Consider the following 23,833-nt stretch of genomic DNA (forward strand, 5'->3'; position numbering starts at 1 on the left):
CCTGCCTCTGTGGAGCTGACCTTCTAGTCTGGGGCACCAAAGAAAAAAATAAATGAACATCATGATGATAAAGGTGGTGAAGGAAAGGAAAGCAGGATAGAGGATGGGGAGGGAAGTGCTGTTTTTGATGGGGGGAATGAGGAGAGGTTTCTCTAATGAGAAGATGGTCAAAGGCCTAAAGGACATGAGCGAGCAAGCCAGTGGTGTGCTGGAGTTGGCTCGTGCCGGCTCCGGAGAGCTGACTGTGTGCATCTCTTCCCAGCCCCTTATTCAGTGACGTTCCATGGGAAGCTTGAGATCAGCCAGGGTGGAAGTAGTTACTCCATGGAAATTGGCAGATGGCACGAATCAGGGCTTACTCCTCAGAGAGCCTGTTGGTAACCATTTACCAGCACCCATCTGAGCAGGTCATGCAGAGATCTGGGGGAGGGTTGGGAAGGGTGTTCTGGACATTCCCTGATGTGAGCATGTGTTCAGAAGGGTTAAGGAACGTCCTGGAAGCCAGGGGGAATGGGACTGAGTGAGTGAAGGGGAGAGTGGAAGGAGATACGGCCAAAGGAATTCTGTAGATACTTTTGGTCTCTGAAATCCTCCAATCAGTTTACTTCCCTCTGCCCAGAATGCTCTTCCCCGCCTGGTTCCTTTGGTTCCCGTCTCCCCTAGAGAAGTGTTCCGGGACCATTTTTGCCACAGCACATCCTTCCCCTTTATTCTTATATCAGCAGTACTGGGTTCCCCTCCCAGCATTTGTTTCCATTTGTAGTTGGGCATTGGGTTGTTTCTTTAAGGTTGGAATCTGTCTCCCCCATTGGAGTGTGAGTTCAGAAAGATCTTGTTCCCTGCCATCTCCTCACCTTCCAGCAAAAGCCCACACAGGGCAGATGCTTGACGTGTTATTGTCACATCAGCGAATGCTGGTGGAGAGACTTTTCTGTACTTGTTGGCTTGGGAAATGCCCTGAAGGGTGTGAGATCAGGGATCAGAAACAAATGTAGCTGATGGAGAAGCCAGAGGCTCCTACCTTGTGTCCGGTCTGATCCAAGAGCATAATTCCTGGGTCCCTTCTAGTTAACCTTGAAGCAACACAGTGGCAGGTTGAGGCCTCTCTGATGGTGGTCATAGTAATTACCCCCACCAGCCACCAACCTGTCAGCCAGAAAGAGTACACTCTCTGCTCTTGCTAAAGACAGTGGCCACTTCAGCCATTAAATATTCCTACGATATCATGGCAGGCACTCGTAGTATCCCAGAGCAACAGACGTGAGTTCAGAACTTAAGATTGTGTCACTGATGGAGAAAGTACTTAGTTCACAGGCGACTGGAACTGTGTAGCCTGAGGTCCATCAAAGAAGGAAACATTTTCATCAAAAGAAACAGGTTTGGCTGACCTGATGCTTTCTTTGTCTAATGATGAGAGCTTAGAACATATTGATTGAAGTGATCAGCATTTAAGCCTTTCATAGTTAATGAGGAGCTGTCCAATTTATCTTAGAAACAATTGCTACCCAGGATCTTTAGTGAGGTGTGCAGTGCCGGTGAAAGACACTTAACATCACAGAGCTGGATGCAGACAGGGAGAGGAAGAAGGCTCCTCATCATATCGACTCTGTCTCCGAGTGTTTAAATCCTGGCCCTGCCCCTCCCAGACATATACCCTTTGGCCACTTGTTTAGCATCTTGGAACCTCAGTTTCCTCTTCTGTAAAATGGGGCTGGTGGAGCAGTTATCTCAGGGCATGGTTTGTGGTCTGTGAGGATTAAAAGTGACGAGGCACAGCTGGGTGCAGGGGTGCATTCCTGTAGTCCCAGCTACCTGGGAGGCCAAGGTAAGAGGATCACTTGAGCCCAGGAGTTCAAGACTAGCCAGAGCAACATAGCGAGACCCAATCACTACAAAAGAAAAAAATTGATGATATGTGTAAAAATCTGAGAGTGGTCCAAACATGGCATTGCTGTTTTGCATCACGCATTGCTATTTGAGCCATCAAGTGACATACTTTTTACAGCCTATGACATGGGAATGGACATGGTAAGTTACTCCACCATAACAAGGGACTTACTGAGGAAAATGCTGTGGGCTTCGCATGGTGGCTCATTCCTGTAATCCCAGCACTCTGGGAGGCCAAGGCAGATGGCTCACTTGAGGTCAGGAGTTTGTGACCAGCCTGGTCAACATGGTGAAACCTGGTTTCCACTAAAAATACAAAAAAAAAAAAATTAGCCGGGTGTGGTGGTGTGCACCTGTAATTCCAGCTACTCAGGGGGCTGAGGCAGGAGAATTGCTTGAACCTGGGAGTGGGAGGTTGCGATGAGCCAAGATCACTCGACTGCACTCCAGCCTGGAAAACGGAGTGGGACTCCATCAGAAAGGAAAGAGAGAGAGAGAGAGAGAGAAAAGAAAGACAAAAGAGAGAAAAGAAGGAAGGAAGCAAAGAAAATGCTGAGAGAAAGAAAGGGGAAAGAAAATAAACGCTATGAAGTGGTCACCAGAGTTGAAAGAAAGAGAAAGAAAGAAAGAAAATAAATGCTATGAAGAAGAAGTCACCAGAGTTTTCTGGCCTGCCAACTGGCGGCTTCATCGTGATGTGATGCGTTTAACTGGCATGTAATGCTGTTCCTTGAGAAAACACATCCAGTGCTTTGCACTTAACTTGGCTCACCGGAGCAGCTACTAATTTGACCATTAATCAGAGAACGCTTTTCATTTCCATGTGTGGCTGTAGAGTGGACTTAGCCATAAGTTGTCTGCTCAGTCATTTCATCTTGTATCATCCAAGAGGACGGAGGCCTTTGTCTGCTGTCTCCTCAGTGCCTAGAACAACACCTCACATAGTAGGTGTGTGATGGATATCTGTTGAATGAATGAACTTATATGCCCATATGGGTTTAAAAATGAAGGACTGAAAAGTTTGCCCCCAAACCTGCACACAAATGTTCTCAGCAACTTTATTCTTGAATTGCCAAAAAGTGGGAACACCCTACTAGATGTCCTTCGCCAGGCTAGTGGTTCAACTGTGGCACCTCCACCCCATGGATCACTACTTAGCAATGAAAAGGAACACGCTGTTGCTCCACTGATGACCTGGATGAAGCCTGAAGGAATCGTGCTGAGGGAAAAAAGGCCATTTCAAAAGAGATTACATACTGAAGAATTCCACTTATGTAGCATTCTCAAAAAGACAAGGCTGGAGATCAGAGAATGGAATGGGAATGGGGCCAGGGAAGAAATAGGCATGCTTATCAAAGGGCAACATGAAGGCCTGGGGGAGATGAAATACTCTGTATCTTGACTGTATCAATGTCAGTATCCTGGTCCTACAACCACAGTGTTGAAAAATGTGACACTTGGAGGAAGTTGGATGAAGGTGGCAAGAGATGCCCTGTATTCCTTCTCAAACTCCTGACCTCAAGCAATCCTCCCTTCTCAGCCTCCCAAAGCGCTAAGATTCCAGGCATGAGCCACCACACCCGGCCTCTCTGTATTCTTTCTGCATGTGGATTGACAATTATCTCAAAATAAAAAGTTCAATTAAAAAAGAGTGAAGGACTGAAAGCACTTCATTAATTATTCAAAATGCAGCTGGCTGAATCTCTACGACTGAGGTTCACTTGAGTCTTCGTAGCAGCCCTGGGGAGTAGATGGAGGCAACGTCACCATTTTTCAGGGAAGGAAAAGGCTCAGAGCATTTAAGGGACTTGTCTGAAGACACACAGCCGGCAAAGGGTAGAGATGGGACTTAGACCTGGGAGCGTCAGGCCCCGAGCCCTGACTGCTTTCCTCTAGACGTGTAACTCTGAGTGCCTGTGGTTTGGACTGAGCTGAAGCAGGAAGCTCATCTGACCGAGCAGCTGGGTGCCAAGGTACCCCCGTCTGATGAGGCTGACAGATCTCCAGTGGGGAGAGATGGCGGAGAATCGCCTTTGGTTTCCCACTTGTCTGCTCCCGAGTGAGCTGCTGACCTCAGGAGTTATGACCCCTCCCCAATCTACTTCTCTTGCCTTATTCAGGGGTAGTGGTGTGCAGTGTTGAGTGGTGTTATGACATTTTACAAGTGGAGAGACTGAGGCACAGGGCGAAGGGACTTGCAGGGTGTGCTGAGTGGAGATGCGGTCCTCCCTCGCTCCAGCGTCCTGTGGTAATGATCACGGTCCCTTTGATTTGTCCTGTGCAGTTGCTGTTCTCACAGCATCTTCTGCCCTGTGACAGTGATCAAGGGCACAGGCCCTGGAGACCAAGAGCAGCAGCAGTGGATCGAGCCTTTGCTCTGCGGATCACCAAACTCTGTGGCCTTAGGCAACCGATTTCTCTTCAAGCCTCAGTTTCCCCATCTGAGAAATGGGGGGAGTAATGGGAATTAAATAAGAAAACATATTCAGTAATACACTCTAGGGGACAAAAAATGCTGGCAGTGTCTGAGGCCTGTAATTGGGAACCCTGGTCTGTCTGCCCTGAGGCCCGGGGCTCTGAGCTGAGCTGAGCAAAGCCTTCACCTCAGTTACCCTCCGTCTGTTACCTCCAGGCCTGGGCTTTCCTGGACCCAAGTTCTGCTTGGCTGTCGGTTTCCTGAGCAGGACGGCATGTGTTGAAATAGACCCAGAGGGCCTGGAAAGCCCTCTGCAGGAGGCAGCATCGAAGCTCAGAGCTGAAAGATGACTGGGCATTCCTAGGTTAATGGGAGGAAGTAGAGGGAAAGGCATTCTAGAGAGAGGGAACAGCAGGTACAAAGGCTCAGAGGTCAGAGAGTGCAGGTGCTTTTGGGGAACTGTAACTAGAGCATTCATGCTTAGCATTAAACAGGCAAAAAGCAGAACCTAGTCACTGTGGCCCTGTGTCTCCTCTTCTGTTAAAATAGCACAAAGCAGTCTGGAGGCCTTTTGGGGGGGCTCATGGCCAGATAAGGGGTTTGGACTTCATTTTGAGGGTGATGGGAGCCATGGAGGGTTTGGGGCAGAGGAGCGATGCAGGGCTTCATGTGAGGAAGGTGCCTCTGGCCGTCCTGTGGAGTGGAGGGCAGCAGACGTGAGCTCCAAGTGGAAGCAGGGAGGCCAGGGAGGAGGCAGCTGCAGCATCTTGGTAAGCCATCCCCAGTCCTGGAGCAGAGCTGTGAGAATGGGCTTGGATAGGAATGACCAGTTCGGGACATTTGTCAGTGCCAATTGATGAGCTCTCCATGGGGCCAGATAAGGGAGCATCTCAGGTGAGCAAGGTTTGTCTTAGGTTCTGGGCTGGCCAGAAAGGCGGCCAAACCCTTTACCTCTTTTTTTTTTTTTTTTTTTGAGATGGAGTCTCTGGCTCTGGAGTCCAGTGGCTTGATCTCGGCTCACTGTAACCTCTGCCTCTTGGGTTCAAGTGATTCTCCTGCCTTAGCCTCCTGAGTAGCTGAAATTACAGGCATGCACCACCACACCTGGCTAATTTTTGTATTTTTAGTAGAGATGGGGTTTCACCATGTTGGTCAGGCTGGTCGCAAACTCCTGATCTCAGGTGATTCACCCGCCTCAGCCTCCCAAAGTGTTGGGATTACAGGCGTGAGCTGCTTTGCCCAGCCTGCAATCCCTTTACCTCTCTATTCCACCGTCTCATCTGTAAGACGGGTGATTTCCACCTCCCCCATCTCTCAGCATCTTTTCCCTCGGTGAAGGTCAAATGATATCCTCCCCTAAGCCCATGCCTTGCAGTGAACCACAAAAAATCCTAAACCCCACCCAAAGGATATGCAAACTCCCTTATTTTGTCTGGTGGTTTTTCAAATGTGCCACCACCCATTAGCTAAATGGAGATGCTGCTTCTCTCTCTCTCTCTCCTCATTGTAAAAAACAGGAGAGGTGCTGAGAAGCAATGCCATCACCAAACAGCAGGTTCTAAGCAAGCACAAGCCAGCATTGATGGAGCACGTTCTGTGTGCTGAGGCTCCCCTGTGTATTACCTCCTGGATCTTCTGGGTTAAGGACATTGGGGAGTGAAATCTGACAGAGTAGAGTTTGTGCCCGGTTGTGCTGCATCCACACTACATGGGACCTTGGGTGAGGAACTTCAGCCACTCTCAGCCTCAGTTTGTATATCCATGTGTACCATGTGTGAGGGGTCACCCATTGGACTCACCCAAAAGGTGGCTAAAGGAGTGAGCATGCCCACTCCAGCCAGTGCCATGGACTTGGTAAAAGACAATCTCGGACTTGGCCCCGGAAGGTTGGCCTCATTTTTCCTGTTTGCGGAGGGAAGTGAGATCCGCAGCTCCAAAGCTGCCGGGGTAGATTTCCTGACTCAGCCATGCCCTTTCCACAAAGACCTGGAGGAGGCACAGCTGGGGTCACCACTGGGTGAGGTCAAGTGCAACTGGGCAGCCTTCACTCCTCCCTGTGCAGCCCCTGAGAAAAGAAAGAAACTCGATCAGGCCATCGAGGGGTACAGGTTTGGGCCACCTCATCCCAGTTGCCCAGCTGATGGGGCCTACTTAGGCACTTTTTATAGAACACCATATTTCTTTTTTTTTTTTTTTTTTTTTTTTTTGATACAGAGTTTCACTCTTGTTGCCCAGGCTGGAGTACAATGGTACCATCTCGGCTCACTGCAACCTCCACCTCCCAGAGCTGGGATTACAGGCATGCGCCACCAAGCCCGGCTAATTTTGTATTTTTAGTAGAGATGGGGTTTCTCCATGTTGGTCGGGCTGATCTTGAACTCCTGACCTCAGGTGATCTGCCTGCCCCAGCCTCCCAAAGTTCTGGGGTTACAGGTGTGAGCCACTGTGCCCAGCCTGTATTCCTTTCTGAGGACCCTTGTAACAAATCACCACCGACTAAGGGGACTTTAAACAGTAGAAATTTGTCCTCTTGTGGTTCTGGAGGCCAGAAGTCCGAGATCAAGGTGTCTGCAGAGCTGTGCTCCCTCGGCGGACTCGAGGGGAGGTCCTTCCTCACCTCCCCCAGCTTCTGGTGGCCGCCGGCCCTGACTGGCATTCCCTGGCTTGTAGCTGTGTCACTCTGGTCTTGCCTCCATCACTACATGACTGTCTTGTCATTGCATCTGTCTCTTCTTTTTTTTTTTGAGATGGAGTTTCTCTCTTGTTACCCAGGCTGGAGTGCAATGACGCGATCTTGGTTCACTGCAACCTCCGCCTCCTGGGTTCAGGCAATCTCCTGCCTCAGCCTCCCGAGTAGCTGGGATTACAGGCACACGCCACCATGCCCAGCTAATTTTTTGTATTTTTAGTAGAGACGGGGGTTCACCATGTTGACCAGGATGGTCTCGATCTCTTGACCTCGTGATCCACCCGCCTTGGCCTCCCAAAGTGCTGGGATTACAGGCTGAGCCACCGCACCCAGCCTGAGAGTCACTAGATTTAGGGCCCACCATAATCCATTATGCTATCATCTTAATATAACTGATTAAATCCACCTGATTTGGCCTCGCAATGTGCTGGGACTGCAGGCGTGAGCCACTGCGCCCAGCCACGCTCCGACAGATTTAAGTTTCCTGCCCAAGGCCACGTAGTCAGAACGTAGTGGAGCTGAGATTCAAATGCAGGTACATTTACCTCCATGTCTCCCTCAGGCTCCCCTCTGCCTCGGTTTCCCCATCTGGAAAATGACACCTGCTTTAGGTTCCCAGATTAGATGACCCCCACTCCAACAAAACTGTGCTGAGTGTTCGCAAACACCAGCTCGCCCAGGAGGGTGTCTTAGCTCCTGCGTCTCCTGCCCCTCACACTTGAGATTTTTACACAGACGGGAACTGTGTGTGGGGCGGTGAGCAAGTGAGTGCGTGTGTTTGCAACAAATATTTTATAATAGACAAGCCTCGTCTGCCACTTCTAAAAGTAGTGGGGGAAAAAAAAACCCCACTTTGAGAAAGTAAAAATAACACAATGCCTGAGTCACTGAAGTCACTGAACTCAGCTGGAACCGGCTGCTCCAAGCTGAACTGACTGCTTCAGCTCACCCATGGCAGCAGGGCTGGGGCTAGAAATTTAACAGGGGTGGGGAGGATGAACACCTGAGCTTTTCGGGGGAAGTCCCGGTGGTTGGTTTGTGGGTGAAGCGCCTGTCGCTCTTCCTTTTATTTTCGGCTGCAGGATGAAATGGCTCCCTGAAAGCCTCTGTCTTCTTTCTCTTTTAAAAGTGACTTGACAATTGATAATTTTGCCCTGGTGACGGACACCTCAGAGCTTTTATATCTTGGAGGCCAAACATTGATGTAGTGTGAAATGGGAGCTTGGCGGAGCCTTTGTGCAGATCTCAGGCTTCCTGAAAAATTTATTTACTGTGGCTGTGATCCGCAGGAGCGAATTGATGTTTATCTATAGTCGTCTGCACCAGCAAGGAGGGGAAAAATGCATAACTGCACTTCTTCGGAAGCCTTGCGAGGCTGTTTAAATAAGTATCTAATAGTGAACTTTCAATAGCAGGCAGGCAGTTTGACGGACAGGGGACAGTGTATTATTAACCATAAGCAGGCTTAAATCTTTCCCCCACATTTTAGAGGAAGCTTTATAACCTTCTGGTCGAGGAATTCATGAGAACCAGGTATTTGAAGCTAAGCAAAAATTATCCTGGCTGTTCCCATGGTGGAATCGATCACCCAAGAGCCGCATGAAGGAGGAGAACAGAGGCTGTGGCTGGGCCTGGTGTGAGCAGCACTGACTGCCTCACTGTGGCGGAAGGGCAGGAGAAGTGGACAGGGACTGGGAGCGGGCAGAGGGGGGCAGAGGGGGGCAGAGGTCATGCTGGGGGCCTGGTTTTCCTGCCAGGTAAGTAACTTCTGCTGTCACCTGAGCTTGGGGACTGGGATCAGGGACCTGTGTCTTCCCGATGTGCCCTGGCTGCAACAGCACTTTTGGTGGCCTTTGGTGGCCTTTGGTGGCATCCCCCTTTTTTCTTTGAAACAGGGTCTTACTCCATTGCCCTGGCTAAATGCAGTGGTGCAATCCTGGCTCACTGCAGCCTCAACCCCTTAGGCTCAAAGGATCCCACCTCAGCCTCCCCAGTATCTGGGACTACAGGCGTGTGCCACCATTCCTGGCTATTTTTTTTTTTTGGCTGGGGAATGATGGGGGTCTCACTGCCCAGGCTGGTCTCCTACTCCTGGGCTCAAGTGATCTTTCCATCTCAGCCTCCCCAAGTGCTGAGAAGACAGGCGTGAGCCACCGCAGCTGCTGCACCCACCTTTTAAGCAAGGAAGCGATTTATATGATACTGGTCAATGCCTGTCTGTCTTGCTCATCGGCCTGGAAGTTTTTTGCAGCCTGAAGGCTGTCTTATTTAACCGGGGAGGCGCTCTTGATCTCTGCAAGAAGATAGACTAGCTTGGTAACAGAATTGTCCCCTGGCCCCTATCTCGCTGTCATCACTGTGGGAGTCCTGCAGCCTTCAGTGTCTGCCTCCCCCTGTTTAGAGGGTCAGCCGCAAGCACCCAGGGACTCATCGCCTTCAACTCAGTCTGCCCAGCACCAGATACCCCATAGCATTTCTTATGCTGTTTATTGAATGGCTAGCCATGCGTTTTCCTGGGGTGGGAACAGCTGTGGTTAAGAGCATGAAGGTGGCCAGGCATGGTGGCTCCCACCTGTGACCCAGAACTTTAGGAGACAGAGGCAGGTAGATTACTTGAGCTCAGGAGTTCAAGGTTAGCCCGGGCAACATGGTAAAACCCCATCTCTACAAAAAAATGCAAAAGTTAGCCAGGCGGGGTGGCACACACCTCTATTCCCCACTACTCAGGAGACTGAGGTGGGTGGATTGCGTGATCGCAGGAGGTTGAGGCTGCAGTGAGCTGTGATTGCACCACTGCCCTCCAGCATAGGCCACAGAGTGAGACCCTATCTCAAAAAACAAAAAGGATGGTCAAATTCCTGTCTGTTACCTACTGTGTTCTTAGCCAAGTGGCCTCCCTTCTCTGAGTCTTTGTTTCCTGGTCTAATGAGGTAAGGAGGGAAATGACTTCACCGTGTTAAGTCTCAGTTTCCTCGTTTGTAAAGTAAGCATAATGGTGTCCCCCCCCCCCCGCCCCCAGGGCTGCCATGAGGGTGGAGGAGCGGGTGCAGGTGGAGGACTCTGTGAGAGTGACAGCTGTTCTTATTCAAATTGTATTGATCAGTATTAGCATTACTACCATCACGACTTTTTCTCTATAACATAAAAGGAAACTCCCAGCCTCCATTTGTCTGCTTCGGACACTGTCACCCCTTTCAATGTCCCAAAGCCAGAATGGCGACCATGCTGGGTGCCGTGCAGGGTCAGGAAATGCTGGACGTGAGTCCCTGCAGACGGTGGTTGCTCTCATGCATCTGCTCCATGCAGGAGCCATGAGCTGCCCCCGGAGCCCAGGCCCCTGTGTGAGTATGAGCCTCCTAAAGTGAGGGCTCCAAGGCTGAGAGGGTCAGCGGTGATGCTGGGACAAGAGGGAGTGCCAGGGGCTCAGCCAGTGGCTCGTGGATGAGTGATGCTTCCAGGATTAAGTTGGCCACTGAGCCCCCCATCAGCAGGGAGAACCAAGAGCTGCCTGGTGCTCAGAGTAGTTGTCATCACCAGAGCCTGGTCCACATTCTTGCAACAGCTCAGAGAGTACAAATGGAGCCCTCTGGTGGGGGTGAGTGAGAATCAGACCATGGTGGGCTCAAGTTCCCTACCTGCCTGGGCTGAGGTTCTTTATCTACCCCGGGCTGTTCTATCCCCCGACCCCTCATGTTTCTTTTTATTCTCCCAGAAGCCAGTTAGGTTTACCCAAATTATCATCACAGCCACCATGGAGCAGTGTGGGAGCCCAGGTCCTGTGCTGGGTGCTCCCCATGTGAAATCTCAGGAGCTTTTATCACTTACACCCATTTTCCAGAAGAGGAAACTGAGGCTCACAGAGGCAAAGTCACTTCCCTGAGGCCCCACAGCGTAACCATGATCTGTCCCTCTTCTCTGATGCTTCACATCCCCACTTTCCAGCTCAGTGGTGCCTCCAGCCTCCTCTTTACCTCCAGAAAGCAAGGCCAGCTCAGCTGTGGGGTGGGTTTGTGAGTGGAGCTGGAACTGCTCAGGAGATCTGGCGTGAATAAGTTGGGGATGTATAATCCCAGCACTTTGGGAGGCCAAGGCAGGAGGATCACTTGAGATCAGGAGTTCGAGACCAGCATGGTGAAACCCCATCTCTACTGAAAATACGAAAATTAGCTGGGCATGGTGGCATGTGCCTGTAATCCCAACTACTCAAGAGGCTGAGGTAGGAGAATCTCTTGAACCTGGGAGGTTGCAGTGAGCTGAGATCGCAATACTGCACTTCAGCCTGGGTGACAGTGAGACTCCATCTCAAAAAATAAATAAATAAATAAATAAAAGTAGTTGGGGGGGCAGCTAAGATCTTGGCTTCAGAGGGTGAGTCACTGTTGTCAAGATAAAAAGAATGAAATCCTAAAAGCAGAGCCTTGCCAACACATTGAACAGAACCCGGCACCCCTGGCCGTTCTGCACTGGGCACCCTTCCTGATCCCTTCTCATGCTTCTGATGGGCGCTCTGGTCCAGATACACCCATGAAGGTGAAGTGGGGCCCTTGAATGTGTGTGTGTTACCTGAGACCACTAGGTGTGACTTGGAATGAAGACCCACATTGTTCTGCGCTCAGGTCCTCAGATGCCTGTCTTCGGGTGACAAACCCCAGCTCCCACTGCTTCCTGTTAAATTTTGGGAAGTGTTTTAGGAAATGACATGCCATTCACCTGCTTGTCCCCAAGCCCTCCATCTCCAGACGGCATCATGGGGAGGTGGGAAGGAAGCAGAGGAGCTGGGGTCTTTCTTTTGGGCTTTATTTATTAGCAGCAAACTAATATGTGAATATGTGAGCTGAGAGCAAGGCACCAGCAGCAAAGGGAGCTTAAAATGATATTAATCACAGCAGCAATAACTGACACATATTCATGTGCCTACCCTGGGCCAGAGCTAGGGAGCTCCTAGATAAATAAGATGGGCTCCTGCTCTCAGAGGGGTCATCGTGGTGAGAAGACCACCCATGACTGCACAAGCTGGCATTTTCCCACAGCAGCGGGTCCAGCTCAGCAGGCATTCAGTCAGGAGCCAGGGAGGAGCCACGAAGAGACTGCAGTGAGTTTGCCAGGTAGGGGATCGGGGTGGCTATCTTATACCTGGGAACAGCATCGGGCACCAGGAACAGCGTGGGCATTGGCGCAGAGAACCCAGGCTCCGGGCGTGTGAGTCATTTTGCTGGGATTGAGGTGAGCTTGGAGTAGTTGCTGAATGTCAGATCAGACAAGGTCCCCAGGCCACTGCATGGAGTTCGGACTTTTCTCTGAGGCTCAGAGTAAGGATTTGGGGTATTTAATTCTAAGAGCTACAGGAAGACAATTGAAGGGTGGAAGCTGGGGACAACAGTGACAGGATCCACTTACCTTTCACAAGGAAGTCTCAGGCCACCACGGAGAGGAAGGTCATGGGGGTTATAGCAGTCGGGGGCTAGACACAGTGGCTCCTGTAATCCTAGCACTTTGGGAGGCCAAGGTGGATGGGTCACTTGAGGTCAGGAGTTTGAGACCAGCCTGGCCAACATGGTAAAACTCCGTCTCTACTAAAAATTTAAAAATTAGCCGGGCATGGTGGTGGGCACCTGTAATCCCAGGTACTCAGGAAGCTGAGGCAGGAGAATTGCTTAAACCCAGAAGGTGGAGGTTGCAGTGGGCCGAAGTCATGCCACTGCACTCCAGCCTGGGTGACAGAGTGAGACTCCATCTCAGAGGAAAAAAGAACAGAGTGGGGAGACCGGGAGGAGCTGCTGCAGTCATCGGCCTTGGCATCAGGGCTTCTGGGTGCAGGCCAAGGAGGGACCTTTCAACGTAGACTCGTGTCTCTGGAGGGAGCCTGCCCAGGCTGCTGTGAGCTGCCTTGCCTGCATTTCTTCTTTCCATCTCACATCTTGATGCTCAGGGACTGCACAGCCCCATTTGACAATGTGGTGACATGTTAACAGTGGGGAAGGGCTGAAGGGGGCCTATACCTCCAGCCCCAGAGCAGCTCTCACAGGAGCAGGGAGCCAGTGTCACCTCCCTCTCTCTAGCAAGGACTCACTTGTTCTGATTCCCTTTCTCTTCATGAGTCCAGAGGAGGAAGGCAGTGAGCCACGCTGGAAGGACTTGGCCTCAGCTGGCATGAGCTGGGTGGGTATTCATGTATTCATGCACTAAGTAGCCACCCGTGGGGCTCACTCCATGCTTGGTGCCAGGGAAAGGGGGAGCACCGCAGACAGGGACAGCCAGGAGCACAGCACATAGAGCCAGCCTGAGAAGAGCCGTCCCTGAGCAGGAGCCAGGAGGCCTCCAAGTGAAAAGAGGTGCTCAGTATAGCCTGGAAGGCCGAGGAAGCCTCCCGGAGGAGGCCGCCTGCATCCTATGCTCAGTGAAGGCAGGAACTGCACTGCCCCACTCAATACGGGATCCCAGATGCTCAGCAGTGTGGAAGGAAGTGACTGGAAGCTCAGACCTGAAGGGCGACCAGGTCCAGCTCCAGCAGAGGCAGGCACGTGTGTTCAAAGTGGAGGAAACGTCCTGGCCACAGGCTCGGAGGTGGGCTTTGTGCAAATCACTGTGCAGAGTGCCTGGGACCTCCTGGGTGAGCAGGGAGTGGCAGAAGCTGAGGCTGAGGCTGAGGCTGAGGCTGGAGGCAGTGCTGCATTTTCGGGTCTAGGCCTCAGAGCTCGTAAAAATAGCTCGCTGCTTTCTTAAACCATTATGTGGTTTCTCTTCTTCCTTCATTCCTTGCCAAGCCCGGAAAGCCAGGTTGGGTCACTGCTGGGAGGTATGAGGTGAGACTTGGGTTTGCAGGCAGGGCAAGTTGTGGGGAGGTGGGGGTGGCCCTCTATTTCCTGGGGGCAGACCTGCCATTTGAAAGCCACCTTCCTCATGTATAGTGCTCTCATGGGAGAACAGGAGTGGACCTGCAGGGATCCTGGGTGGGGCGAGACAGAGTCTCAAGGGAAGTTGGGGGATGTCTCTGCCGGATTTGGGGCTCCCAGTCTCTCTGATAACCTATCGGGTTTATCGGGCACCAAAACTGGAGCCCATCCTGCAGAGGTGGTGTCAAATCAGACCCAGGTGGCCTGGGTCAGGGCCCATCATGCAGAGTGACCCTCTGTCCCCTCCATGCCCAGTGAGGCCAATGGGCAGCTAGGAGGCGAGGTACCGTCTGGCTCGATCGAGAGCCAAAGAGGTAATGCTAATGTCTTTTAAAATTAGAATGAAAATGTTTATTGCAGAGCAGAACCTGCGTCAGCTCAGAGTCCTGTGGGAAGGGAACGGCTTTATCGCAGCCTTTCGCTTTTATTTTTGCACATTTGCTTTTTATTTGCCGGTGGTGCTGCTGACGGGCCCTCGGAGTGGGTCTGTGTCTGGACACTTCTGGGAGCCTTGGACGGCTCCGGAGAGGGAGCAGGAGCTGCCAGGGTGAGTGTGAGGGCCCACCAGGGGTTCAGAGGACTTGGGGGATGTAAGAGCAGGAAGCTGTGACTGTGTATGTGTGTGTGTCCTTGTGCCCATGTGTCCTTGTGCCCATGTGTCCTTGTGCCCATGTGTGTGTCCAGCCCGATGTATGCGTGGCATGTGTGGCTTTCCATGTGTCTTTCTCTGTGTGCATGGTGGCTGTGAGAGCCATCCACGCGTGAGATTGAGCGTGGATCTCTGCCTGTCTCTGTGGGCACTCATGAGTTGTGTGTGTGTCTTTGTTGTCAGAGGTGGCCATGGGTGTGGCTGGATGTGGGTCTTGGCCCTCTGTGTCTGTGTGGATGTGTGTGTACATCTTAGGGAGACACGTGGGTGTGTGACTGGTGGGTCTTTGTGGGTGCAGACACCCATGTGTGTAAGTCAGAGGGGTATGCATGTGTATGTGAGTAAGCGTGAGTGTGCACACACTGTGTGTGTGGATTGTATCATTTGAACATGTGAGCTTGCATGGAGGAAGGTGTCACGTGGCAGAGTGAGTTGTGTGCATGTAATTGCATGTGTGTGCTGCATATGAGAACGTGTGGACTGAGCACACCTTGCACAGGAGGGCGTGAGCAGTGCTCAGTGCTGGAGCACATGTGTAAGCATGTGTGTGAGCACATGTTGCATGCATTGCATATGCACACACATGTGGGGTGCTTCCATCTTGCATGGGGGAGTTCCCAGCAGAGCCCTCCTGGGCAGCTCAGCATGCCACCAAGGAGGTCACTGTAGACTCCCAGCCTCTTGCCTCGGCCCCAACTCCAGTCAGAGCCTGGAAAACACCCCCCCAGTCCCTCTGAGGGCTGTGGCCATTTTTAACCCAGCCTATTTGAACCAAGATGGTTTTGTCGAGATTTGCCTTCTGTAGCTTGGGCTATAAAAACAATGTGTGTTTTGTTTTTGGAAGGGGTGTTGCTTTGTAAAATCAAAAGACTTTGTGATACAAATGTGCTTTTTCAAGATACACCCACCCCTTGTGATGAGGACCCCTGGTTAACAGAGGTCAGTCCGGCCCGGGAGAGGCTGGTGCCCCGTGATTGGTTCCCAGGATCCACCTTCCAGGAAGGCTGCCCCAGCTGGGTGGTGAGGGACTCTGGCCACAGCCCTGGAGATTGTCACTGTCCCCCAGATAGCCACACCGCAGCAGCCCTGCACCCTGCCACCTCCAGGGTGTGACTCCCTCCAGCCGCTTCTCAGGCTAGAAAAGCCACGCCTTGCAGGGAACCTGGTGGCTGCCAGGCTGCTCCACAGAGCCGGGGGAACCTCCTTTTGATCTCTGTCCCCATCCGGCTCACTGTCCCTTCACTGGGATTTGTCATGTTATGGTATCACCCTCTGCAGATCCAGTGCTGGGTGGGTGAGCAGGTAGGGAGAGTCACATCTTACAAAATAGAAACCAGGTACTCTGCAGAGTAGAATATGATGGCGCCAGTGCGAGGTGCGTATCTGGAGCCTGGCTTTGAATTCTGTGTGGCCTTGGGCGTGCTGCCAAGCTTCTCTGAGCCTTAGTCTTCCCACCTCTAAAATGGGAGCCATAGCAGTGCCAGGCTCAGGGCTGTCTCTTTCTGGAACGTGGCAGACTTCCATGGGCTGGATTGGTTCAGTGTGTCCTAGCTATGTGTGGTATCAGGCAGGTCACTTTATCTGTGCCTCAGTTTCTTCACCCGCAATATCAGGCTAAATATAGTACCGACTTCATGGGGATGTCGTGAGGGTTAAATTTCTTACCTTACATAAAAGTTACAATAAGTACTATAGAGCAGGAGCTATTCTTGTTATTTCTGGAATGCCTGAACTCAGATTAAAACATCCCGTCGGCACGCAATATCCTCTTTTTTTAAAATCACACAATGAGTAACCCACTCCTTCTGCAGCCTTGCCCGCCGTGTGCTGCTGTTAGGCAGCTGCTGTGTGCCAGGCATCTGGTTGGGCATGCCTGAGGCATTGTGGCATGGGTTATGGGGTGGGCATCTAGCGTGGGTGGGCTGCACCAAATGCTGTGCCTGTCTCTCCTCCAACGCTTTGGCAAGGCGGGCAGAGACTCAGGTTAAGTCACCCTGGGCAGCAGCCAAGGGTGGGAGCCAGTCGGCAAGGAAGCCACCTGGCAGCTCTCCCTCCGAGGGCGGACCTAGCAAGCTCGGGCTTGTGGTGGCTGTGGGCACCCGAGACTGTTGTGCACTTGTCCAAAGCTGACTCCATCTGAGCGTTGGTGGCAGACAGCTGAGAGGAGAGTGGCATGAGATTTCCCCTGATCCTGGCATCACACTGTGCCCTGAGCCCATCCCACCTCAAACCATGTCATGGACATGTTGAGGACGAAATACTCAGGCTCGCTCAGTGAGGCAGAGCCAGGCCGTGTGCTGGAACAGCCTGCATACATGTTCTCATCTGTCTTCGCAGAAACCCTCTAAAGAGAATCCTTATTCCTATTTGATGGGGAGAAAGCTGAGGCTCAGAGACATTTTGAGTCTTCCAAATCTGTGTAGAAGTCCTAGTTCTTCCAGTTGCTGAGTGACTTCAGGGCAGCTCCTTAACCTCTCTGAGCTTCTGTTTACTCACTTTGTAGTGTGTAGCAAAGATTCAGGGAGACAGTGTAGCTAAAACACTGAGCCTGGCAGTTTGCATAGTAAGTGATTAAAAAAAAAGGCCGTTATTGTTATTACTATTGTTGTTTTGACTTTTTGCAAAGTGATATTCCTTGCCAGTTTAACAGGGCTACCAACAGGATTTGAAGTGGATGCCTTGATGTCTACAGGAAGGAGTTATTTTAGGAAGAAAACACTTTATTACATTAGCAACAGATAAGTCTGTAAGTTTCCTGCCTAAAGGAAACACTCCTCTTCTCTTAATGGTCTTATTCGATGGGTGAAGCTTCTTCTGTTTCATGGATTTTTGCCTCTGGACCCAGACCTCACTCATTTGGATGCTTTGAGCAACAGGTCTAGTGTATAGTGGATGCTCAGCCAGTGCTTGTTTGATGAGTGGGTACCGTGCTCGCTGTGGCGAATGGGTGATTGGGTTCAGGCACAACCAGGCAGTTTCCCATGAACCGGGCACCTGATGGAATGACCTCCCCTTTGCAGAGGTGTTCCTGGGTGCTGGGAACATCCCTTGAAGTCAGTCACTTAACTGTGAGTGTGATGGCCAGAGATAAAGTTGCTGGCTGGAAACAGATGCTATCTTCCAACTCGAAGACCAGGGAATGGGTTAGAGGCAATGGATATGACTTTGACAGACAGGGGTACATCAACTGGGAGGGAAACTTCATTCATTCTTTCAATGAACATTTCTGTGCTCAGTGCTGCGATGCAGGGAGATGCCCTGTTGGTGCCAAGTGAAAGAAGAGAACTAGTCGTTGCGTGAATCTCAAATAGACTTTTTAGGGACTTTGCCACACTTGGGGAGGATCTGGGGCTGCTGTCTGCTATAATGGGCAGGACTCTTATGGTTCTGTCTGAGAGGAACTTACCTGGAATCAGCTTAAACAAAAGAAGATTTTTATTGGCTCATGTGACCTGAAAGGGTCAGGCATTCGGCTTCAGGTATGGCTGTATCCAGCTACTCGAATGTTATCTCATCCTACTCAGATACTGGCTCAGCTTTCCCCTGTATGGGTGGGCTTTGTTCTGAGCCAGGATTCTCCCCTGGCAGCTCTGTTTCGCCATCTTGGCATCTCCTAGGGAGAGAAAGCACCTCTTTCCCAGGCTTCAGCAAATGTCCCAGGATTCCCCCTGATTGGACCAACTTGGGTCCAGGCACTTGCCCAAGCCCTTCTGACCATCTGGAATGTCTCTCTCTTCCCTAGCCCTAACCTACTTGCACTTCCAGTCCTGCCTAAGTGCCATGGCTACTGCTAAGTGCCTCTTCTCTTTCTGTCTTTATTGTCGTCTGCATTTTCTCTCTCTTGGGGCACAGTCATCTTTTTTGTGTCTTCTATCTAATTCCAGCATGTCCTGGCTGCACCATTTTCGTGTCAGGTAGACTAGGGCTCTTCGTAGGCCAGAGCCTCCTTTTTCTGCCTTTCTCCCCCTTACGTAGTATGAAAGCAGGATCGGTGTCGAGTTCATGCTTGTTGATGGATTTGGGGCATTAAGAAGGATTTAATCGAGAAGCCAAATCTCAGGATGGCTCATAGGAGGTTTGTAGGCTAACAGAGGCCAAAGAGAAGCCCAGGAAGCATCTTCTGAACCCCATAATTTGCAGAGGTCCCAAAGCCTTGGACCGTCACACTGACCAGGCGGGAAGGCGGGAAAGGAGGAAGGGCCTGATTCAGAAGGCAGGCTTCCCTGGTTCAAATCCCAGCTCTTCAGCCTTCTGGCTGTGTGATGCAGGGCAAGTTGCTTTACCTCTCTGTGGCCCTGGTTCCTCGTCTATAAAATGAGATAATTCACACAACATATGGAAAGAAAGAACTTCGCACACAGTGCAGACTGCTGGCCATGATCATTACTGCTGGGCTGTTTTCAGAGCCACCAGGCCAGAAGAGGGGTTATACAGTCTATTCCTGGTCACCAGAGGAGGAGACAGCAGCCACTGAGCTTCAGAGACACCTACAAGTTCACGGAGCACCAAGAGTCAGATTGGCCCCACCTGGTGACCTTGACTCCTTTTGGGACCACCTGGGCGCGCAGGCCGCTGTGGCCCTCAGAGAATGTGGATGCTTCTTTTGAAGAAAGGACAGACGTAGGGAGGGGACCCTGTGGCTCCCATACTGGATGAATGGGACATGAGTCTTGGTGGTTCTACCTGAAATGCTCTGCTTCCCCCACCGGGTTTTTCCAGCTGTGTCTTGTAAGCTGTTCTCCTCTAAGGAGCTGTTCTTGGCTGATCCATCCATGGACCCAAGCTCATTGCTGTCCGCAGAACTGACTCGGGGGCCACATTGAGGATCGGGGCCCTGCACTGGGGAGGGCGCCGCTGCTCCATTCCCTGGGCCGGTATGTGTCCTTCACTGCTCCTGATGTGAAGATGTATGGCCTGGCTCTCCCCAGGCAGTCTTATTTATTTCTGCCTCTTCAGAAATATTTGGGGGTGATTAAAAGGAAATATTCTTTTAGCTGTAATGAAATGGGACTTGGGGGTTTTGGAATGATCAGTCGTGGCCTCGGGGGCCTGATGCTGGTTGACTTGATCACTGATTTGATAGGCAATGGCTATTGATTTCTGTCTGCCTCCTCCCAGGAAGGGGCTGACGGAAGAGGTGACTCAGCAAAGGGGAGATGTTTTGAAATTCAGGAGAGGGCTACTGGGGGAAACCGGAAAGCTGTGTGTGTGTGTGTGTGTGTGTGTGTGTGTGTGTGTGTGTGTACACATGTGCTCTGCATGCTCTCCAGGACTTATAACCCACACCCCCTGGGAGATGGGGACTGCAGATTGCTTCCTCTCAGCTGCTTTTCCCATAAGTATCGGGAGAAGAGCTGGGACTTGGGAGCCACACAGACCTGGGTTTGAAGGCTACATCTGTCACTTTCCAGCTGGGTGGTAGCCTTGTGTAAGTGGCTTCACCTCTCGGTGACTCAGTTTCCTTATCTGTAAAGTGATGAACAGTAATACCTGCTGCATGGCTGTTCAGAGGATTGAGAATTTATCTAATGGTAATTCATGGCAGCTCTGATTTCAATGATGATATTACCTAATAATTAGTCTTTTTTTTTTTTTTTTTTGAGACAGGGTCCTTCTCTGATGCCCAGGTTGGAGTGCAGTGGCATGATCATAGATCACTTCAGCCTTGACCACCTGGGCTCAAGCGATCCTCCCATCCCAGCCTCTTGAGTAGCTGGGACTACAGGCATATGCCACCATGCCCAGCTCATATTTTTATTTTTAGTAGACATGGGGGTCTTGCTATGTTGCTCAGGCTGGTCTCAAACTCTTAGGCTCAAGTGATCCTCCCACCTCAGCCTCCCTAGTAGCTGGAACCACATGCAGAGGGAGCAGAGCTGATTTCTTGTAAGAACAGGGTCTTGCCATGTTGCCCAGGCTGCTCAAACTCTTAGGCTCAAGTGATCCTCCCACCTCAGCCTCCCGAGTAGTTGGAACCACATGCAGAGGGAGCAGAGCTGATTTCTTGTAAGAACAGGGTTTTGCCATGTTGCCCAGGCTGCTCAAACTCCTGGACTTAAGCAATTCACCCACCTCAGCCTCAGAAAGTGCTAGGATTACAGGCATGATTGCAGCTGGAACTACAGCAGGTGCCGTCATGCCTAGCCCCAGCTCATATTTTTATTTTTAGTAGAGATGGGGTCTTGCTATGTTGCCCAGGGTGTCTCAAACTCCTGGACTTAAGCAATTCACCCACCTCAGCCTCAGAAAGTGCTAGGATTACAGGCATGATTGCAGCTGGAACTACAGCAGGTGCCGTCATGCCTAGCCCCAGCTCATATTTTTATTTTTAGTAGAGATGGGGTCTTGCTATGTTGCCCAGGGTGTCTCAAACTCCTGGACTTAAGCAATTCACCCACCTTGGCCTCCCAAAATGCTGGGATTACAGACATGAGCCACTGTACCTAGCCCTGGCTAGTATTTTTATTTTTACTGGAGATGGGGTCTTGCTATGTTGCCCAGGCTGGTATCAAACTCTTGGGCTCAAGTAATCCTCTCAGCTCAGCCCCGAAGTGTTGGAATAACAGACGTGTGCCACCACACCTGGCCTGATAATGAGTCTTAATTGCTGATACAAATAAGAAAAGGCACCAGGTGGATGCCAAGGAAGGGGTGGTTGATTTTGACTGAGGCAATCCTGGAAGACTTCCGAGAGAAGGGCCTTGAATGACAACACTTCCAACAACATATGACAGAAAGGGGTAGGGCAGAAAACACATTTCTGTTACAGGAATTCATAGGCAAAAAGGCAGTGAGGCATAGAATCTCTGGTGAGATGGGAGGACAGTTGCCATCCAGTATGGCCAGGAGAGGAAAGAGGGACAGGGACAACCTGGGGACAGGGAGAGGCAAGGATGTAGTGGAAGACAAGCGTTGGGCTTTGTGCTGTCAGCAGCTCAGTTGATGGAGTTGCTAGGGGCTATATGCAAGCAAGGCCCATATGGTGGCAAGATGGTTGAGTTTGAAATTCAGAAGCAATGATAACACACAATGCCACCTCCTATTGGCTGGACAGTGTGTGTCAGGCATTGCGTTAACTTATACCATCTCATTGCATCGCACCTCTATCCCTGTTTTACAGGTGAGGAAACAGGTTCTTTGTAACATCTACAGGTATACCCAAATGTACAGCTTTTGGTGACAGGGGCCATATCCCTTTGAATCACACCCAAGGTCTGCCAAGACCCCCAGAGGTCTTCATACTCTCTGGCCAAGCTCACGTGGTGTGCACCTGGAGTCCTTAAGCCCATGTCAGTTTCTCCTTTGCAGAAACCTTTTTGACATCCAACTGGGGTGCATCCATTCTTCTTCAGGATTTCCTGCCTAATCTAATCAGGCAAAGATGTCATGTAGATGTCACTTGTAATTCTTTTCTCCGTGTTCCCAGTTCTTCTGTTGCCTCAGGGAGTTCCGGGAGCTGCAGGTTTCACCAGGGCAGGTCCCAGTGCTACAGTTCCCACCATATTTACTTTGTCCTTGCTGGCTCCAGGATGTTGGGGCTGTTGGGACATGTGCCCTGGCAGGCAGAACGCCTATCCTCTAGGCGAGGGAGCAGAAGGTGCAGGGAATGGAAAGGTCTGGGATGGGACTTGTAAGCTACAGTGAGAAAACAAATGCCTGAAATCAAAATTCGAGAGGGTGAAAAACAAATAAATGAGTTAGGACAGTTCGGGAAGGCTTTGGGTGTAATTTATTTAAACTTTTTTTCAACTTTTCATTTAGAGATAATTTCAAAAAGATGGACAAAAAGTTACAAAAACAGTACAAAGAATTCCCTGGATTCCCTGAATGTTAACTTCCAACCTAACCACAACACAATTACAAAGTCAGAAAAATTAATGTGGATGAAACACCCATTACATAACAGACTGATCCGACTCAAAGTTTGTCAAGTGTCCCATTGGTGTCCTTTTTCTGGTCCAGGGTCCGGTTCTGGATCATGCAATGCATGGACTTGCCATTTCCCCAGAGTCTCCCTTAATCTCAAACAGTTTTTCAGTCTTCCTTTCTCTATCTTGACTTTGACACTTGTGACGAAAACTGGCCATTTGTCTTGTAGAATGTCCCTCCATTTGAGGATGCAGGGTGTTGACTTATGATTGGATTCAGCTTGTGCATTTTTAGCTATAGGAGTGATGCTGTGTCCTCCTCCGTGCATTGGATCGGGAGGCACCACTGCTGTTCGCTTTGGTTACTTGCTCAAGGTGATGTCTGGCTGGATTCTCTGCTGTAAGATTATTATTTTTCCCTTTGTAACTCATGAGTACTTGTGGGGAAACATTTTGAGACAGTGTAATACTCTGTCTCTCATCATCCTTTTGCCCAATAATTTTAGCATGCATTGATGCTTCTTGCTTGAAACAATTATTGCTATGGTGTTGGCCAAATGATGATTTTCTGTTTCCGTCACTACTTCTACATTTATTCATTGAACCCCTTCTTCCCTATTTATTCAATTTTTTATTTACATCAACATGGATCAGATTCATATTTGAACCTGTTTTCCCCACTCTCTGCTGCCTCCATTCCTACCGTTTCTACCCACTATCTTTTCTCTTTTCCCCCACCTCTTCTCTCCTCTGTCTCCACCCATTCTCTCCTCTCCTTCATTTTCTCTTCCTCTCCGTTTTTTTTTTTTTTTTTGCAACTTTTTTTCTTGCTGAAGAAACCATCCTGTCCCGTACAGTTTCTGTCCGTTGGGTTTGGCTGAGTGCATCTTCATGGTGTCATTGAACACTCTCCTCCATCCCCTGGGTCTCCTGTGAGATGGTGGTAGCCCCAGAGGCTTGATCAGATGCCAGATCAACATTTTTGGCAAGACCACGTTGCAGGTGGCCACATGCCATTCAGCAGAGGCAAACGAGGTCTGGCTGTCTCCCTTTCGTGACATGGAGATTGATTGGTGGGTTCAGGAGCTACCAGCGGGTCTAGCCGTTGTCAAGTTCCCCATCAGCTTTTCAAACACTGGATTTTGTGGCCGCTGATAATCATTGCCTGGGTCCGTGAATTCATTAGGGGTTGCTAAACCTTCATTAGATCCCTCTTTCTCTTTCATAGCTGGGCAATTTCTCTACAGAGAAACCGCCCCTCATCAATTATTTGCTTACCCTGAAGGAAAGTATGTCTACAAAAGGGAAGAGAGATGCTTAAATCTTTCTCTTTATTTGCTGGTTTTCAAAATAATGAGCTGGTTCCCTAGCATCCTCCAAAGGTGGCCTATTGAGAGTTCTAAAAAATCTCATTATAGGCCGGGCGTGGTG

At 50.4% G+C, this 23,833-nt stretch overlaps 1 protein-coding gene across 24 annotated transcripts in view; it reads left to right on the plus strand.

The window, feature by feature from the left end:
- Window positions 1–23,833, plus strand: part of CUX2 (cut like homeobox 2) — a 322,604-nt gene that overhangs the window by 56,582 nt on the left and 242,189 nt on the right. For 4 of the 24 annotated variants that reach the window (XM_054238869.2, XM_078337281.1, XM_078337276.1 and 1 more), the window contains exon 1: window positions 14,266–14,432. The exons of 17 other annotated variants lie outside the window; for them this stretch is intronic. The gene's annotated coding sequence lies outside the window, so the exon portion shown is untranslated. Of the gene's footprint in view, window positions 1–13,655; window positions 13,796–13,954; window positions 14,200–14,265; window positions 14,433–23,833 lie in introns of those variants that run through there. 3 more of the 24 variants (XM_054238865.2, XM_054238863.2, XM_078337279.1) reach the window with 3 other exon arrangements.

This window comes from Callithrix jacchus, chromosome 9, assembly GCF_049354715.1.
Source record: "Callithrix jacchus isolate 240 chromosome 9, calJac240_pri, whole genome shotgun sequence".
NCBI lineage: Eukaryota > Metazoa > Chordata > Mammalia > Primates > Cebidae > Callithrix > Callithrix jacchus.